The sequence below is a fragment of the Gymnoscopelus braueri genome (genome assembly GCF_963280865.1).
Source record: "Gymnoscopelus braueri genome assembly, chromosome: 14".
Classification (NCBI taxonomy): Eukaryota; Metazoa; Chordata; class Actinopteri; order Myctophiformes; family Myctophidae; genus Gymnoscopelus; species Gymnoscopelus braueri.
Genome location: NC_137619.1, coordinates 10,912,148 through 10,928,671, shown reverse-complemented (window position 1 = coordinate 10,928,671; position 16,524 = coordinate 10,912,148). Strand labels below are relative to the sequence as shown.

The 16,524-nt window shown below is 39.5% G+C and overlaps 1 protein-coding gene across 1 annotated transcript in view; it reads right to left on the bottom strand.

Moving 5' to 3' along the window:
* adgrb3 (adhesion G protein-coupled receptor B3) overlaps positions 1-16,524 on the bottom strand; it is a gene marked incomplete at its 5' end in the record, with an annotated part of 241,112 nt that overhangs the window by 223,391 nt on the left and 1,197 nt on the right.

The following is a 16,524-nucleotide window of genomic DNA, read 5'->3' as shown; positions in this document are numbered from 1 at the left end:
GTAATTTTGCATCCACCCCATCACACAAACAGTATCTTTGAGTGACAGACTCATTTGCCACATTTTGCGGTTAGATGCTGATGCAAATGTCTCGTCTCTCTGGACTGTAATTGCCATCTACTGACATGCCAAAACCAGCAGGGGTGAAAAGAAGGGACGCAGATTAACTGTGCGGCTGAAAGTGAGAGAGTTATCAAGCCTCATTTATATTCACCTATTTGGACACACACAACGACGGTTTGATAAGACGCGGACCCAATTATGTCACAACAACGCCTGAATTATAATGGAACATGTTGGTGTGTACATTATTTCAACAGAACTTGGCAAACTGCAAAAAAACTGGCCCACTATATCTACTAATAAAGAACGATGCGGTAGGCTACTCTCTCTCATGAAGATGAAAGTCAAGATTCTGTTCAGGATCCTGACAAATAAATGGAAAAACAAGAATCCAATATAAATGTAAGAACTTTTGTGTATTGGGGGAGAAAAAAGAAGAAATAAATAAAGCACCTGTCTTTCTCTTTTTACAAATAAACAAAATTGTGAATATCAGCCGTGATTCGTTGACATTTCCCTGTTACAAAATGTAGGTTAGTGCAAATGTCCTATAACGGAAGAGGCCTCTTTCTTTTCTCCTTGAATGGTGGTGGTACGGGGGGGGGGGGGTGGCTTCATTTTTTACCATGGCAGAAAATCTGGAATGACGGTTAGTATTGAATTATGCATACGTGTGCAATAAACAAATCTAATTTGTATAATAACGAGATCAGGCAGCCTTCCTCCTCCACAGCATCTCATTACTTGCTACGTCCGTATTCATATAGAAACCTTTTTGAAGTCAAAGAAAACGGGAACACGTTGGCCCTTCCTTTGATTTTCGAAGGTCCACTTATGTTTAACTCATAAATTGCAAAATAGAGAACTGGACACACACACACACACACCACAATACTGTATCAGAGACGTGCAATTACAAATGTAAATGCTACCTGAAAAAAGCATGCGTTAATGTTATGGTGATGAAAACGCACAGTGGCACTGCTGATAGCATGAGCTTAAACCTGGGTTCGTTTTGCATTTCCTTTTGGGTCAATGTAGACTATATGATACCTCTGATAATATCAAAATTGTGTTAATAGTGTTAATATCATGTTGAAAACACAGAATTTTTACTGTGGCGTTACCATTCTGCTCAATACTTTATATCTTATTGAAGTACAACTACATGTAATACATGTAAAGGTGTCACAATTCCAAAAATGACATTTTGCATAATACTACGCATCTGTGTCATTTTTAGATTTCTTTGGCTATTCAAAAATCGCAGATCTACAAGCCTTGTAGCTTGTAGATCTGCTTTTTTTGAAGAATCTTGAACATTTGTGCTTTGCTTCTGGGGGGTCCCTAGAACAAAATATTTTGAGATGGGCGGCCTCAGGTCTTAATGGGTTAAATAAAAAATTCAAACATGGTACAATTTGTCATTGTTGATTTGTTGAAGAGTGTTAGACTATCCACCAACCTATGACTTCTACTATGATGGGATTTCCTGACATCTACAGTTTTTATGACTACTCCCTTTGAGGATGAGGCATCTAAAGTGATTTTTATTAAATAAATATTACATTTTGGAATAGAATCACTTCAGACATTACACACTGATATCCTTCAAATGATCAAACCCTGCAATGATGTGACAACATAATTGGCAAAATAGCACCGCCTCACCATCTGGTCATGCAGGTCCAGAAGGCCCTCCAAAATATTTGGTATTTCTGATGGTTTTCTTCTAGGGGTGCCAACCGTCCCTTGAAATACGGAATCGTCCCTTATTTGTAAACTAAAAGATGTCTCCCTTATTGAACTGATAAGGGTCATACTTTGTTCCTTATTTTTGGGGGAATCAATTCAATGACACACATCTTGCAAGTTCTAACAGCTCAAATTATGTTTCTCCCAATGCAGTCTGCATCACAACACGCAGAACTTTGGGGGGTTTTCGTGCTCCTAGCTCGTATACAAATCTCTTTGCCAAAACATAGCTGATTTACAAGCTCACAATGCGTCTCAACGCGACACGTTGTGAGCTTGTAGATCTGATATTTTTGGCTACAGTTTCCCCAAGAATATCGATGCTGGGGTTCAAGTGCTTAATATAATGGACGCAAACTGTACATATATAGCCTCTGGGTGTGCCTTATTGTTCTTAGAAATTTAAAGGTAGGGTAAGTGATATTTTTGGTATTTTTTTTATTATATTCTTTGTTAAAAGGTTAAAGTACTATATTCTGATAGTTATCATTGCTACAGAGCGTTTGTTCGGTCAAAGGGGTCTCTCCCGCTCTTTAGTAAACAGAATATAGTACATTTTCAGGTAGGTGACAAAATGTAAGCCTATCAGGAGAGAGCACATTACATTTCAGGTATTGACAACCCTATTTGCTTCACTTGAAACAGAATTCGGTTGCTGAATTCATTGATACAACCAGAAGATACATTATATTCCACCCGAAGCTGCAAACCCTCACCACCATCTCTTGTCCTACGTCTGTGCATTTCTGAGATTTGGCCAATTATGTCATTTCACCGTGAGCTACAATAGGTGATGACCTTGACCGTTGACCTTTTTGACACAGAAGTTAATCATCCCTTCAGGGCAGCCTGCTCCTTCCCACCAAGTTTCATGAAAATCAATCCATCCACATTCTCAATTTTGACCTTGACTGTGACCTTGACCCTCAAACATTTATTCGGAGCAGCCTGCTGATCATTACCACAGAGTTACATGATAATCTGCCAGTGGTGGAAAGAAACCAGGTACATTTACTCAAGTACTGTACTTTAAGTACAACTTTGAGGTACTTTTACTTCACTTGACTATTTACATTTTTCTGATACTTCTATATATACTTCTACTCCAATACAATTATTTGAAAACTTTACTTACTAGTTCCTTTTACAGATTTAAATTATTATTACAAAACATACATTAACTAATTAAGCTATTTTATACTTAACCCATTAATACCTGGAACGCATCTATGTCACTTTAGATGTCTTTGGCTATTCAAAAATAGCAGATATACAAGCTCATAGCGCGGCACCGAGTGCCGCGCTACGAGCTTGCAGATCTGCTATTTTTGAAAAATCGCGAAAAAATAATTTTTAATATTTTTTTTAAAAAACTGTTAGGATTTAGATTTTTTTTAAGAATCGCCTCAGGTCTTAATGGGTTAAACGCGCTAAAAGCTCACAGCGCTTTGCGGTGCGCCACATGTACAAAGGCAGTATTTTTTTTGTGTGGTATTGCTGCTTTTACTCAAATATAAGAAAAGAAAAAAGACCATTACTGCATCAAAAGTAATCAACAGACTATACTCTAAAAATAGCAGATCCTTGCTCACAACGACTCGGAACACAATTTTTGCCTCTTTCTTATATTATTTGACAATTTGGCCAATGTTTGACCTGTTAGTTTGTTGATTACTTTTGATGCTGTAATGGTCTTCTTTTCTTTTTTCTCTCTCTTTTTTTAGGTACTAAAAAGGTCTTAAAAGTCCTTACATTGTCCCGACCCACAGGTTGAGAACCACTGTATTACAGGAGAGGCTCATTAACACACAGTTCGTAATGTGCATGAGGCACAGCAGCATAACTCCTGTTAATTCATGTTCTGTGTACTTCTATTCATCCAAAATGACACACACACACACACACACACACACACACACACACACACACACACACACACACACACACACACACACACACACACACACACACACACACACACACACACACACACACACACACACACACACACACACACACACACACAATCAGGTTCATGCAGTGAAATCGTTTGAGGTAGAAAGCAGCCATCTAGTCAGGGGATATTAGCAGAAAGATTTCCAATCTTGGAATAAATTCCTTACCAAAAAAAATCTTCACCAATGTGTTTGTAAAGGTGTCTAGTAACACATCTCACAAAGACTGAAATTTAGTTTCCCTAGGAGAATTTTTGACAGCTGCTGAAAGTTGGGGTATACCCACCATTTCCATGCAGGACAAAAAAAAATCAAATTTTAATTCTGTTTTAAGTAGCATGTGAGGGGTCAAACTAGGGTGTTTTTATGATTCTGAATCCATTGCAAGCATTTGTTTTGCACCAAAACCACTCCTTGGGCTAAAAACAGCCCAATCTCAATGGGCTTTTTACACAAAAAGTATACCTGGAAAAGGATGGCTATGGCCGTTTTTAGTCCAAGGAGTGGTTTTGGTGCAAAACAAATGCTTGCAATGGATTCAGAATCATAAAAACACCCTAGTTTGACCCCTCACATGCTACTTAAAACAGAATTAAAATTTGATTTTTTTGCCCTGCATGGAAATGCAGGGAAATGGTGGGTACCCCAACTTTCAGCAGCTGTCAAAAATTCTCCTAGGGAAACTGAATTTCAGTCTTTGTGAGATGTGTTACTAGACACCTTTACAAACACATTGGTGAAGATTTTTTTTGGTAAGGAATTTATTCCAAGATTGGAAATCTTTCTGCTAATATCCCCTGACTAATCCCCCTGATGAATCCCAAACTCCATCAGATCTTTTTCCGCAGATGATTGCTTAAATAAATACTTGCAGGTTGTGGATAACATTTACATCTGCTTTATCATCATTTCCCCCGTCTTCATTCCCAAACAAACATCCCTGTGTGATTTGAGTACGTTTGCCTGGTGTGTCCACTGCGTTCGAACGTGGAGAGTGGGGAGAGCTTTACGGCTGTGGTGGGGAGGCATATAGCTACTGCAGCAAAACAAAAAATCTGTTTAATTTGCGCTTCTCACAGTAGGTCACTATAGATCTACTCTGTATGAAATTATGAAGACCCACCTTAACTCTGACAGTGTCAATTTAGAACCCCCTCAAGGAACCCTGAGTCCCCTCAACGAGTACCAGGTAGGGTTGTAGTCGAGACAACCTAAAGCGAGTCCAAGTCAAGACCAAGTCCGAGGGGCGGCGAGTCCGAGTCAAGACCGAGTCGGGAAGGCCAGGGAGGGGGTCGAGTCCAAGTCGAGACCGAGACCGACAGGAGGCGAGACCGAGTCGAGACCGAGACCAGATTTTTTTTTTATTATTATTTGATAGCTGTCCATAAGCACCAGACAGCTCTCTTATAATGTTAATGTGAATGGGCTCCTCATAATATGGGTTTAAAATTATGTCATTGCATTGTAGTGACTTGGACTCGAGTGGACTCGGTGGGGGTAGAGTCCCGAGTCCCTTAGTCCGAGACCGAGTCAAGACCGAGTCAAATCATGACAGAGACTGAGACGAGACCGAGTAAATCAAAATGCGGACTCGAGACTGGTCTCGAGACCGAGACCGGTCTCAAGTACTACAACCCTAGTACCAGGACCCCACTTTCAGAACCACATCTACTCTGGCATACTACCGTATAAAGTATTTGTGAAGACAAATATCCCTTTGGGGAGAATAAAGACTATTATTATAAAGTTGCTAGTGTACCGCTCGACTGGTGCAGTGGTACAGTGCCTGCCCAGCACCACCGCAAAGGTTCTGGGTTAGAATCCATCGTGGTGCATTTGTCGAGCGTCTATATACGGATTCCCTCATAGCCTAGCAGTAGATACATGTATGTGGTTGCCTCCGCGGGAGACCCGCGGGTTCGGATCTTGGGTGGTAACTCAGTGCCATGCATGACCCGGATCGGGTCAAAGGGGGGTGAACGTAGCAGAGTATTTCATCCTGAAGCCCAAACGCCTATAGCGGTATGTTTAGTTGCCAACGCGTTTCCAGGTTCTAATCTCGGGTTGTTACACTAGGTATGGGTAAATCATGGACAATGACATGTAGTAACACTGGTACAGTATGTTCCTTTAATCTATCTAATCCAAGTCTCACAGTAGTCAGCCCGTTACATAGTGGGTAAGGACCCCCCGCCCACAGCGTGGCAGACATGAATTGACCGGCCACGGACGAACCACAGTCAACCAATGAGAGAGGCTTACCTAGATTATGTTCTCTGGCAAAAACCCAGACATGCTGATTCCTTTATCCTATATCACCCCTACTGTACCATCTTGCAGTGCTTTGCACAATTGTAAAAGTAATTCCCTTTTGATTTATTATTTTAGACCTATATGGGCTTCATTTACCACAATGCACAAAGTTTACTTTAGGTACATTTAGGTTTTCCTCAAATGCAAACGTGACACAATAACGTGTGCCCCACTCTTCTCTCTGCACAGGTATTAAATGAAGGCTAATGTCAAAGGTATGACCCTGGCTCCACAATAAAGGGTGGCAGTGGCTCAGGAGCAGTCGTGTAAAGTAACTAAGTACATTTACTTAAGTACAATTTTGAGGTATTTGTACTTTACTTGAGTATTTCCAATTTCCAATACTTTAACTTCTACTCCACTACCTCTCGGATCCAAATATTGTACTTTTACTCCACTGCAATTATTTGAAATCTTTAGTTACTTTTTAGATTTTGATTATTATTACAAAACACACATTAACCCCTTCAGCCCTATTTAAACTTAGGCTATTTGAAAATAGCCGATCTACAAGCTGCACAATGCGTCGCGATGCGACGCATTGTGAGCTTGTAGATCGTGGGAACCAGAAGGTTTCCGATTCAATCCCCGGCACCTCCTGGCACCGTGCCAACGTGTCCTTGAGCAAGACACTGAACTGCTAACTGCTGCCTATGAGCAGGTTGGTGCCTTCATGCATGGTTGGCTCTGCTGTCGGTGTGTGTGTGTGTGTGTGTGTGTGTGTGTGTGTGTGTGTGTGTGTGTGTGTGTGTGTGTGTGTGTGTGTGAATGAGCAGTGGTGGAAAGTAACGAAGTACATTTACTAAAGTACTAAGTACAGTACTTAAGTAAAATTTTGAGGTATTTGTACTTTACTTGAGTATTTCCAAATTCCAATACTTTCACTTCTACTCCCCTACATCTCAGAGGCAAATATTGTACTTTTACGGCACTACAATTATTTGAAAACTTTAGTTACTAGTTACTTTTCAGATTATTACATTATGAAACATACATGAACCACTTCAGCACTTTTACACCTAGGCTATTTGAAAATAGCCGATCTACATAGCATCGCGACGCGGCGTTGTGAGCTTTTAGATCTGCTATTTTTAAATATTTTAGTACTTTTACTTTTGGTACTTTAAGTACATTTTGATGCCAATACTTCTGTACTTTTACTCAAGTAAATTTTGAATTCTGGACTTTTACTTGTAACAGAGTACTTCTACATTGCAGTATTGATCCTTTTACTTAAGTAAAACATAGTACTTTTTCCACCTCCGAACGCACATTGTAAAGTGCTGTGGATAAAGGCATTATAGAAATGCAGACCCATTTTCTATTTCAAATACACATTTAAATGTTTAAACGTCTCATTGGTAATATCAGGGAAGGATGTGCGGTATAGGTTAAAGGGATAAAGTAAAGGATAATCAACTCCAGGCCCTGCGGTTATAATAATGCCTGATGTGAAGGCTAATTACTATTTGACTCCAAAGAGTGCATTACTTATCCATAATGACATGGCTCACAGTTTATTATCCTACTTATACCATGGCCATTTAGCAGAGAAAAAAGTAATATAAACAAGTTGAAAAATGTTCATACTTTGGATCAGTATGCTCTTTAACCACTTAAGTGGCCGTGGTCCCCCAGGGGTCTATACTTGGTCCCCTCCTTTTTTCACTTTACACCAAACCTTTTTGCCCAATGTAGATCTGCTATTCACCGAATGTTCGCCTACTATAACATGCCCAGAACACGGACGCTATTGTTCATGTGGTTAAATAGAAATGTCATGCTGGCACTATCTTCATCATCATTGGAATACACTTTAGTAGCCTACATACATTACTACTCCAAGGCCAAGCAAGTGGGAGAAGCCATAGTAATGAGCTACTGTAGAAACGAGTACCAACGCGAGTCTCTTACCACAACGTACGTTTTGGTGTTTCCCACAAATGTTGAAAGTTATGTCGAAATCAATGTTATTTTCAAGGATAGCTTGTAGCTGATGTTAGCTTAAATAATCATTAATACACTTTATAACTGACTATGTATGGTAGTTCTGTTTCGCTGAGTTTATAATGCATTTATGTTATGTTTATGTTGTTATGCATAATAAACATTTATAACGAGTGTTATGAAGCCTTACAAGTGCATTATAATGCATTATAAGTGCAATTATAAATAATGCACTATAGACCCGACCTTAAAGTAAAGTGTTACCATAAAACCTTTATGCCCTCAGAATCAAGTATTGTCATGGTATAAAACTGAATAATTAAATGATACTATGGCTTGGAATCTGTCACATGAGCAACACATAATTTTAAAGGTTCTATTGTTACATTAAATATCTCACATAAGATGAAAGCTATCGAATCTAACAAATTCAAGTCAAATATTATAAGGATAATGTTTTTGCTGGCATTAGGGTATTTGTTTTTTCTGTCCATGTAATCGTGTAATTCACGTGACCATCTCTTCTTTGATACAATTTGCGGTATTCCAAATAACTTGCTATTTCTTGGAGCTCATTGATAGTTACATCAGCTCCACAGATGTGTTGTGTTGCTGCTATTTCTATGTGCAGCGCTTGGCCACACTGAATGAGTTGAATGAAAAATTGTATGCTAAGCAAGCAGTAGGTGACAGTGTGACAACAATTTATGGCTAATTGTGGAACTTGATGAGGAGAGGATATTACGCTTGTTCAGCTGTGTGTGCACACATCCACCACCGTCTGCGATGTACCGAAAAGTGATCACAGGTGGGGAACACGGCTACATATAAATCTGCGAACAAATGTACGTAACGTTCCTGCCTTTTTGCTTGCGCAGGCTTTTAGTCTGAAAGTGCAAAGTTTGGGAGACATGGTTGTTTACAGGTGTACATTTCTCAGCACTATGACTTTTTATTATATGGAATTATTATACACTATAAATAGTAAATGAGTAATAGTAAGTACATTGTTACTAGTAAGCAAATTAGTAATTTCATCACGGTCAAGTTCTCCACTATGATGATAACCCACTGCTAAGCTAGGTTTGAACAATTTTGGTCATAATTGAGGGTGAATGAATCGTGCTGCAAATTGATAGTAACAAAAGTAATCATCATGATATACCATGGCCTCTCGTGTAATATTGCTCTACTACATCATGAGCTTATTCAAGCAGTCAGGTGTCAAACACACAAGATCAACCGAAATTATTTAACCCAACATTAATGCTATATGTATTTGTCCAGTTGAGTTTGGGCCATATAAAGATCATATTATTAAAAGGTTAACATTCCATCAATACTTAGTAGACAAACGTAGATACACAAAACGAGTACTGTGGACATACTCCTTAAGAATATACTAAAATGTTATGTACGTATGTACTGTACATATTATATGAAAGTACAGTACATAAACTGAAACTACCAAATGCTATTTGAAAATGATCCTTAATCAACAGGGAAACACTGAAACTAAATTAAAACAAATTAAAATTGCAAAATGATAGTAACCCATATCCCCTGCTGGTAGTAACACAATTTCATCGGCGTCTAGAAGGCACTACTAAATGTTGAAGCATGCAGTAAGTTAAGTAGAATAGAAACAATGGAGACAATGTGTTCAGTATATTAATCATCTCAGACACTGCATGCCAACGTAAACATCGTTGTCACTTCAACGTGCTGAGTCATAGTGCATCCCTTTTTTTCCACAATTGAGTGTATCATCGTAAAAGCAAAGGGCTTGTGCAAAGTACATGTTGTGGACCCTAACCTTCATTGCGTCGTACTTTATGTAGGACATGGTTGGAAAATAGATTTTTGTGGTCCCGAATAGCCCAGCCATGTGTGATGCAAGTTGTCTTAGCAGCCCTTTGAACAAGGCAAAGCCAGTCAATCAGCTTGACTGTCAAGCTGTCTAAAATGACCTACGCTGACCTTACCGCCTCATGCACTTTTATATCTAAAAACTAGGAACCCGTTCAGAGAGGCCCGGGTTGTTATCGTGATTAATTAATGATGAGGGTGTGTTTTTGAGCTGCTAAGTGCTCACTACCAAAATGGGAACTATTTCAAGGAATTTCCACACAGCAAAACATACCCAATGACTTTATCAACGTCTGCCAAGTATTACTCAAAGCTTTAGGTATCCTGTGGAAAGGATTTTTGACCCTTAATTAAGATGCACACATTACAGTGGCATAAATGGACAAACTGTAGCTATAAATGTGGTTATATTAGTGAACATTTTGTGTAGTAATGTATGAAACGTGATTATGGCAGAATGGTTATAATTTGCATGCTTATGTTGCTGACATAACGCCCACATTTTGGGACGTAATTTTCATTATTTTGAATGCTGTGGACAGAAAAGATGTGCACATGCCTGTAACGTGCATTTTCAATATTCTGTTGGATGGAATATGACTTTTCTGATGCAGTGTGTGTGTCTCCAAAATAACTGAACATCACCCTCTCACCACAAATATCATTAAAAGAAGTGGAGTGTAAGAAAATTAACTGAACAGGAGGCAGAATATTCATTGTTCAAGGACGAGTACAGGGAGATGTCTGAGAAATAAAAGACGATGCATATTACTGCCTATAATCCATGCATTGTGCCGTATGGAGTCAACAGTATAATTCCAAAGAGATGGAAAAGCCTAGCTTAGACCTTTTAAGTTGAATGGAGCAAGACATAGGATATGCAAAAACGGAGCTACAAACAAACAAAGACGAATAATGCATAATTTCGGATAAGGAACAGATTCGGCACTGTTGAGCTGTGTATTCTCACTTCCACTGAATTGGAACTAAAATGGCCTCCAAGTGTACAGAACAATGGGGCTGAGCATAATGCAGTGTGACTACTGAGTGACTTGACTGAGTTCCAAAGTGAATAAAAGGCTTCTCTATGTGAGGCGGCGAGGCCCGAGCTGCTGCAGTGCTCAGGCCTTTGGCGGGTGACAGTGCATTAGGACGCTTCACACACATTTCATTTGCCAATAAAATCCAATCGCCAATCACATATTTTTTTTCTGCGCGGCACGTAGAAATGGGTCGCCCGAAAAAACCGTAATGAGCGCATGAATATTTCATCAGATTTATTCTTGCTCTGGTACTGCCTGGCGTCAGTGGTGGAAAAAGTACTCAAATGTTTTACTTAAGTAAAAGTATCAATACTGCAATGTAGAAGTACTCCGTTACAAGTAAAAGTCCCGAATTCAAAATGTACTTGAGTAAAAGTACAAAAGTATTGGTATCAAAATGTACTTAAAGTACCAAAATTAAAAGTACTAAAATGTTTGAAAATAGCAGATCTACAAGCTCACAACGCGTCGCATCGCGACGTGTTGTGAGCTTGTAGATCGGCTATTTTCAAATAGCCTAGGTATAAAATAGAGCTATAGTGGTTACTGTATGTTTTATAATGTAATAATTTACATCTGCAAAGTAACTAGTAACTAAAGTTTTCAAATAATTGTAGTGGAGTAAAAGTAGAATATTTTCCTCAGAGATGTAGTGGAGTAGAAGTAAAAGTACTGAAAATTAGAAATACTCCAGTAAAGTAAAAATTCCTCAAAAGTGTACTTAAGTACAGTACTTGAGTAAATGTACTTAGTTACTTTACACCACTGCCTGGCGTACTTGGCGCGCATGTGTTTGGGAGACCCAGGGAGGAAATGTCTTTTGACATTCGTTGTGACACCGGAAGATAAATTGCAATATTAGCCCCTGTTTGTACTGTAACTTTTGGGACTTTTTTTTATGTCATAAATTTTAACATAAAAAAATATCTAAATAACAGATCTACAAGCCCACAATGCACCACGATGCGACGGGTTGTGAGTTGTAGATCGGCTGTTTTTGAAATCTCTCGACTGTGGTTGAAGCGGTAACATTGTCAAAGCAGGATACTACTGGAAGTGTTCATGAGCACAAACAGTTTCCCTGAAAGAAACCCACAGAGAAAACTCCAAATCTGTGATGACATTAATGTGTTTTATCTACTCTACAGAGAATGCATAGGACTGACTTTAAGATTTATTTATCTAGACAGTACTAACATGTGTGGGTCAGCTTATAAAACTATTTTGCCAGCGCAATCATGTCCACGTCACATTCACTTTTCACATGTTTTGTGAACTGAAGTTAAAGGGGTTGTACGTGATTTTCTTTTTTCATTGTGTTGAATAGCCGTATATTCCGATTTGTCAGGGGTCTCTCCGGCTCTTTAGTAAAATACACCTTTCTTGTACACAGTAAAATCATCTGTGTTCATTTAACACTGATGATTTGTATGATGACACACGCCGCATGGCCTATCCTGTATCACATTACTGAACAGCTATGGGCATCTTTCTTTTACGGCACAGGACATGTCGATTCTCTCACACAACAAGACTCCCTTACGTCTGATTCTCGAAAGTGCTCCGTTTCCCCCACGTGAGGCAGAGAGCCTTTCTCCTGACTGACAGATAGAACAATAGGCTGAGCCACACAAGACAATGCCTCAAGATGTTGTTCATTTGCTAGCCAGCGTCAAGAGCAATCAGTGGATAATTTGACTACTGCATAATGGAAAGGTTGATCTAATGCTCAGATTGAATTGAACGCATGTGAAACATGTACAGCAGATGTCCAGGAAAGACAAACCCAGGCGCCATGGACAAAGAACATGCTCTGCACAGTCTGCAGTATGTATGATCCTATTTACTGGATTCACCGTTTTCTCTCCGAGGAAATGCACAGTGAAATCCAACTACTGATGCACTAAATGAGGCTTAATTTTAAAGCTGCAATCCATAACCTCCATGCCCTACCCAGGATTTGAACCCGGGTGTCCGGCGTGAGGCCATCTCAGTACCACTGCTTTGTCAGGAGAGATATTGCATTATGGGCTTCTGGCAGTACTTGTAAACCCCTATATGTGTCCTACCCGACACCAGGGTCTACGTAAATGTCTCAATGGAAGAGTAGGGAGACCACCTCCCATGCACCACTGCAGATGTGCTGGTATTGTATCAACTTAATTGTACCATTAACACATTGATTAATATAACATTCTATTTATTGGCTTTAAAAGCCAAGGCTTAGTAGCCGCGATTAACCCCCTAATAATAATAATGATAATAAATATAGCTGCAAACAGCGATGTGGGGGCCAAGGAATGCAACAGGAAATGTGAAAAATGTAATATATGCAACAAGCCATAGAAACAGAATGGATTGAACTTGAGAGAAAGCATTACATGCTTTCCCTAACCCTAGCCCTAACCCACAGACAGTGACTCTACTACCTGAACTAGACCCAAACTGTGAAGAGAGAAAAGGAACCTATGCAGATACCAAATTAACATTGGAAACAGCTTAGCAGCATACTGAGGGATTCTGGGTATTGTAGTCTCTTTATTATACAATATGCATTGCCCCCTGGAGGCTTAATTTTTTCACATACAAACTTCTCTTCAAATGGAATTTTTGATAATGGTCCATAGATTGTGTGTAAAACGGTTCACGGAAATCACAAAAAAATCGCAGGCGGTGTAAGGATTTAAGTGTTTTTCTGTGTCTTACTGAAAATGGCGGAAAATCTAAGGGCAGAGCTTACTAGTCAAAGAGACAGATGTGTTCCTCATGAGTCAAGGCACATGTGTACGCAAGTTGCATGGCTTTAGGCCAAACGAGGCATGACTTAAGCCTGTTCAAAGTTTGCATTGCAAGATTGGTTTCAGATATACTGCAAAGTCTCATAAAAATGTGACTCTGCATTCTTCTAGTTTGGGACAGAAGAATAATTTTCATAAAACTGCAATATTCATTGAAATCTTAAAAGCTTTTGTATTTTCACAAAATGATCAGTAATTTTTTTTGTCGATATAGGTCCAAAGTTCATGTGTAGAATTTTCGTGCAGTTTGCAAAAAAATCCCAAGAGGACATAGATTTAAACGTTTTTTCATATAATTCAAAATGGTGGGAGATCTAAAGGTCAGAGGTCAAAAGTCAGAGTGGCAAAGTTGTTCGGCATGAGGAGACGCATAATGTGTATTGGAGTTTCATGGCAAAAGCTCAAACAGGGCACGAGTTATATCTCTGTTCAAAGTTTGTATTTTCACTTCATTGCTATCGCAACCTGAACCTGGCCAATGGTTGTGGGTTTCGTGTCTTTGCCATTCAACATAGCCCTTTACCATATTGCAGAGTTTCGTAAAAAACGACTGCATGGATCGGCTAATACAGCGATTATGAGTAAAACGGCGGAAGAATAATAAAACCATCAATATCAAGATGGGACCACGGCACTTCGTGCTTGGCCCCTTAATAAATAATAATAAATAAAGTCCTTAAGCTTGTTTTTTTTCCCCTCACTTGAATCCAAAACATTCGAGGCATGGCTCAAGCATGAATCCCCCCCCCCCAGCCCCACACACACACACACACACACACCCGTCTTCCTTTCATGTGCTGCAAGGCCACCCTGGACTAGACACTGAGAAGATCAAAGACACAAGCCTATCAGACACAGCCCTTGTTGGCTGTTTGTAGATCTTTATTCCCCGTAATGATCACCCACTCTGCCATCATGATGCCACTGGAGACACAGTGCTCTTTTAAACCCACTGGTGATCTCCCAGTTATCCAGATGAAAACGGATTTATTCAGCCTCCCCCATCCACCACCCCCTACCCTCATCCACCACCACTATAAATAGCGGCTTCGGGAAAATCTTCCGAGAGAGACAGAGAGAGAGGGGGGGGGCAGAGAGAGAGAGAGGGAGGGAGAGAGGGAGAGAGGGAGAGAGGGAGAGGGGGAGAGAGAGGGAGAGAGAGAGAGAGACTAAGCTCTGCTCTTAAGCTGTTATTAACATGCTGATAGAAAAATGTCAAATGTTGTTTTGGGGCAAAGAGATTTCACTGCATATGAGCTCAAAGACTCTCATCATGATACTCCAGTATAATAGTGTTTTCCATTTTTAATGAACGGAATATTCACTAAATGGAAGGAGGAAAAAAAAAAGAAGCATATTCCATGATGGCTTTAAGGCTCTTTGTCTATGTCTGGAGTCATGTTAAGTGACTCCATCAAAGAACTACACACTGACACCATTTACTTGGATGGGTTACTGCACGGAGGAGAAGATGCTTGCAAACATATGAAGAGGACCTTAATATTCCCTAATATTTCTTTAACAAAACGTCAGTCGTAGAGATCTTACAAAACCCACACACAAAAGAAGCGTTAACCACTTGAACCCGATAGAGTCCCAATTCTTGGCATGAACATTTAGCGAAAATAGCCAAACTACGAGCTCACAATGTGTCGCTTTGCGACGCGCTGTGAGCTTGCAGATCTGCTATTTTTGGCAAAGACATTATCGGTGAAGAGGGAAAACATTTGGGGGCCTAGTATAGACCCCTGGGGGACTCCGGTCATCGAAGTATATAGGATTTAAGTGGATAATTAAAAATGTGTTCCATTTAGCGGCAGCAAACAACTGACCAGTACTCCTTTACTGTAATGCTTGTGTTCATCTATTCCATTTGATCAGAAAACAGTTACGTGTTCTCCAGGGTGTTATAACCACATCTACAATGAAACACTGCAGATGCCCCATAGCATTCCCTACAGCTCATTTTCCCCAGGAACTGGACTTTGATTCATTATCTTTGGTTCGGTGTTGTAGAATGAATGTTGTAAGTTTCAAATCACTGGGATATGTAACGTATTTCCCTGTGTTTATCCCTGCTCTCTTCAAATGAAAGCACGAAAGAGTACATCTAAGGAAGGAAGATGGCCATATGTTTTTGCTTAATTCAAAGATATAAATAAATGTGATTACTATTACTACAGTATCCATTTCTTCTTAGCAACATTCTTACAGTAGATACAATGGCCCACATTGCCCTTTTATTAACTGTGTGTGTGTGTGTGTGTGTGTGTGTGTGTGTGTGTGTGTGTGTGTGTGTGTGTGTGTGTGTGTGTGTGTGTGTGTGTGTGTGTGTGTGTGTGTGTGTGTGTGTGTGTGTGTGTGTGTGTGTGTGTGTGTGTGTGATTGTGTGTGTGGTACTGTACATTATTTGATCCAAGACTGTAATCATGGCATTGATCATTTTGACAGACAAGTGGATTAATGCTGCAATCTAAAATACTGTTAAAACCTTTTACTTTTGATACATGTATTTGAAACCCCCAGATTCACATTTTCCTACTTATTGGATTTTGAGGAATTTTGTACATAAATCTACTTGTGTTTTCATCTGAATGTTATTGTATTTGGCTAAAGATTTAACACAGTTCATACTCTGTCTCTGAGTAATATAATGTGCCTTCCTTCACTATGACTCAAGATCACACTATCCTTGTATCACCCTTAAAAATCACTCATTCAAAGTGATAGACATGCCAGTAAAAACTAAGGACATGTCCTTAGTTTCGTCATTGCAGGCCT